Here is a 4,389-nt window from a genome sequence, read left to right on the forward strand (position 1 = left end):
TTAAACATTTTTGGGGTGAATTTGGGGCAGTTTGGGGTTTGGGGGAGGGAATTTTGGGGTTTCTGGGAGGTTTTGGGGGGGAATTTTGGGGCTTTTTAGGGGAAATTTTGAATTCTTGGGGGGAATTTTGATTTTTTTGGGGTGAATTTTGTTATTTTTGGGTAAATTTTGGGGGGGTTTAGAGTGGAGTTTGTTATTTTTGGGTGAATTTTGTTAATTTTGGGTAAAATTTTGTTATTTTTGGGGTAAGTTTTGTCAATTTTGGATAAAATTTTGTTATTTTTGGGTAAATTTCACTATTTTGGGTTGAATTTTGTTAATTTTGGATAAATTTTGTTAATTTTGAATAAAATTTTGTTAATTTTGGATACAATTCTGTTATTTTTGGTTGAATTTTGTTAATTTTGGGTTAATTTTGTTATTTTTGGGTAAATTTTGTCAATTTTGGATAAAATCTTGTTAATTTTGGGTGAATTTTGTTATTTTGGGGTAAATTTTGTTAATTTTGGGGTAAATTTGGGGGGCGAATTTAGGGGTGAAACCCCAAATTTTGTTAAATTTGAGGGGTTTTGAAGCGAATTTTGTTAATTTTGGATAAATTTTGTTAATTTTTGGATAAAATTTTGTTAATTTTGGGTAAATTTTGTTACTTTTGGGTAAAATTTTGCCATTTTTGGGGTAATTTTTGTGCTTTTTGTGCCCCCAGGCCCGAGCGGGGCCTCTCCCGGAAGCACCTGCTGGAAGGTGAGGGGGCGGGGCCTGGGAGGGCGTGGCCAACCCGAGGGGGCGGAGCCTGGGTGGGTGTGACCCCTTAGGGGGCGTGGCCAAGCCGTGGGCGTGGCCTAACCCACATAAAACCCCTCCATGCCCTTATATGGGCGCAGAGTTGGTTCGCGCCATGAGTGACGTCATCGAGCAGGGCCTGGCGCTCTACTGGGGCACGGCCGGGGGCACGCCCGGTGACGTCATGGTGGGCGGGGACTCCGCGAGGCGCTGGGGGTGACGTCATAGCGGGCGGGGGTGGCTGTGACGTCATTGGGGCGGCGGGGTGGTGACGTCACGGTGGGCGGGGACACGGGAGGGGAAACGGAGGGTGGGGGTGACGTCATGGGGGGACATTTGGGGACAATTTTGGGCATTTTGGGGCCATTTTGTGCCATTTTGGGGCCATTTTGGTGCCCCTTGGTGACATTTTGAGGGTATTTAAGCACATTTTGAGGTCATTTTGCCCCATTTCGAGAGTATTTAGGGACATTTTTGCCCCATTTTGTGCCATTTTGAGGATATTTGAGGAAATTTTTGTGCCGCTTTCTGCCATTTTGAGCCTATTTTAGGATATTTTTTGTCCATTTTTGTCCCATTTTGCCCCATTTTGAGGCTATTTTAGGATATTTATTGTCCATTTTTGCCCTGTTTTGCCCCATTTTCAGGCTATTTAAGGACATCTTTGCCCCATTTTGTCCCATTTTGAAGCAATTTTTGTCCATTTTTGTCCCATTTTGCCCCATTTTGAGGCTATTTTAGGATATTTATTGTCCATTTTTGCCCTGTTTTGCCCCATTTTCAGGCTATTTAAGGACATCTTTGCCCCATTTTGTCCCATTTTGAAGCAATTTTTGTCCATTTTTGTCCCATTTTGCCCCACTTTGCACCATTTTTGCCCCATTTTGTCCCATTTTGTGCCATTTTTGAGGCTATTTTAGGATACTTTTCCCTCATTTTTTTCCCCATTTCCCCCCATATTTTCCCTATTTTTCCCCCCATTTTTGCCCCATTTTGAGGTTATTTTAGGCTATTTTTTGTCCATTTTTACCACATCTTGCCCCATTTTGAGGCTATTTAGGGACATTTTTGCCCCATTCTCCCCCATTTTCCCCCCATTTTTCCTATTTCCCCCCATTTTTTTCCCATTTCCCCCATTTTTTCCTATTTTCCCCCATATTTGCCCCATTTTCCCATTTTTGCTACATTTTGTCCATTTTTCCCCAAATTTTTCCTATTTTTTCCTATTTTTCCCCTTTTCCCCCATTTTTTCCTATTCCCCCCCCATTTTTCCCATTTTTGTCCCATTTTGTCCATTTCCCCCCCATTTTTCCCATTTTCCCCCATTTTTTCCTATTTCCCCCCATTTTCCCCATTTTCCCCCATTTTTGCCCAATTTTATCCATTTTTGCCCCATTTCCCCCCATTTCCCCCCATTTTTTCCTATTTCCCCCTGTTTTTTCCCCGTTTTGCCCCATTTTTGCCCCATTTTCCCCATCTTCCCCCATTTTCCTCCATTTTCCCCATTTTTCCCCCATTTTGCCCATTTTCCCCCCATATTTTCCTATTTTTCCCCCATTTCCCCCATTTTTCTCCATTTTTGCCCCATTTTTTCCTATTTTTTCCCATTTTTTCCCCTTTTCCCCCCCTTTTTTCCCCCTTTTTTCCCACCTCTGCCCTGCTCACGGCTCCCACCAGCTCCCCAGAGCGGGTGACAAAGACTCGCTGCAGCTTCAGCAGCTGGAAGAGGTGATAGGCCTGGGAAAGGGACGACACGGACATGTGGGGACAAAGCCACCCTCGCTGTGTCCCCTCAGTGTGACACAGACCCGTGGGGGCTCACAGGACACGTTTCACACCCCCAGACCTGGTGCAGGGAGGTCCACGGGGAGAACTGGAGCATGATGGGCTCGATGGCACAGTCGTCCCCGAGTGTCCCCACGGTGGCCAGCTTGAGGAAGGTGACATGTTAATTTTGGGGTGGAAAAGCAGCTTTTTGGGTGTGGTAGGGTGCCTCCACCCCATTTACCTTCTCCCCTTGGGGGGCCTGAGGGTGCTTGTGGCTCTGGAGGAAGGTGACCAGCTGGGACCTGCTGATGGTGCCCACCAGAGTGGGGGACCCTGGAGAGAGGGGACAGTGTGGGGACAGTGTGGGAGCACCAGGGGGACACCAAGGGAACAGTATGGGAACAACAGCGGGAGGTACTGGGGACACCAAGGGGACATCCTCTGGGGACAGCAGGGTGACCGTATGAGGACAGTATGGGGACAGTATGGGAATATCAAGGGGACACCCCACAGGGACACCATGGAGACAGAACGGGAATATTGAGGGAACAGCATCGGGACACCGAAGGGGATGGGGACAGCATAGACACAGTGCAGAGACACCATGGGGACAGTATGGGAATGGCATGGGGACACCATGGGGACACCATGGGGACAGTGGTGGAGCTTAACACTGCCAGCATGGCCTGAGTGTAAAGAGGCGTGGCTAAGGGGTTGGGGGCGTGGCCTTTAACCAAAGTGGGCGTGGCTGCGGGCTGGGGGCGTGGCTTCGGGCTGGGGGCGTGGCCAGGGCCCCGGCTGACCCCGCCCCCTGTCCCCAGGGCTGGGCGCTGTCACCTGGCCCCCGCTGGGCCCCGCGGGACCCCCGGAGCAGCAGAGCCCCGGGCACGGCCACGGCGAGGTGCGGGGGACACCAACGGCCCCAAAACGGCCCCAAACGGCCCCAAAACGGCCCCAAAACGGCCCCAAAATGGCCCCAGTGTCCCCAAATGTCCCCAAATATCCCCAACATCCCAGTGTCCCCAAAAACCCCAATGTCCCGAAATGTCCCCAAAATGTCCCCAATGTCCCCAAATATCCCAAATGTCCCGTGTCCCCAAAATGTCCCCAGTGTCCCCAAAATGTCCTTAATGTCCTCAATGTCCCCAAATGTCCCCAATTCCCCAGTGTCCCCAAAACTCCCAATGTCCCCACAGTCCCCCAATGTCCGAAATCCCCCCCAATGTCCCCAAATGTCCCCAAATGTCCCAAATAATCCCAAATGTCCCCAATTCCCCAATATTCCCAGTCCCCAAATGTCCTTAATGTCTCCAATAACCCCAATGTCCCCAAAATGTCCTCAATGTCCCCAATGTCCCCAAATGTCCAAATAACTCCAGTGTCCCCAAAAACCCCAATGTCCCGAAATGTCCCCAAAATCTCCTCAATGTCCCCAAATGTCTCCAAATGTCCCCAATCCCCCAATGTCCCCAAATGTCCAAAATCCCCCTAATGTCCCCCAACTGTCCCCAATGTCCCCAATAACCCAAATGTCCCAAATAATCCCCAGTGTCCCAAATGTCCCCTAATATCCCCAAAATGTCCTCAATGTCCCAAAATGTCCCCAAAATGTCCCCAATGTCCCCAATTCCCCAATGCTCCAAATGTCCCCAAATGCCCCCAAAATGTCCTCAGTGTCGCCAGTGACCCCAAATGTCCCCAATGTCCTCAATCCCCCAGTGTCCAAATGACCCCGGTGTCCCCCGGTGTCCCCAAAATGTCCCCAAAACTCCCAAATAACCCCAATGTCCACAATGTCCCCGAATGTCCTCAATGTCCCCAAAATGTCCCCAATCCCCC

General features: G+C 49.4%; 1 long non-coding RNA gene across 1 annotated transcript; it reads right to left on the reverse strand.

Annotated features, from left to right (window-relative positions):
- Positions 1-2,422: 2,422 nt before the first annotated feature.
- Positions 2,423-3,159, reverse strand: LOC120498426. The gene is made up of 3 exons (XR_005626678.1): positions 2,792-3,159; positions 2,630-2,713; positions 2,423-2,520 (listed from the first exon to the last, which is right to left on the reverse strand). It is a non-coding gene; the product is annotated as an uncharacterized LOC120498426 (long non-coding RNA).
- Between the last annotated feature and the right edge of the window lie 1,230 nt (positions 3,160-4,389).

This window comes from Passer montanus, unplaced genomic scaffold, assembly GCF_014805655.1.
Source record: "Passer montanus isolate IOZ18808 unplaced genomic scaffold, ASM1480565v1 scaffold1497, whole genome shotgun sequence".
In the NCBI taxonomy this organism is placed as follows: Eukaryota; Metazoa; Chordata; class Aves; order Passeriformes; family Passeridae; genus Passer; species Passer montanus.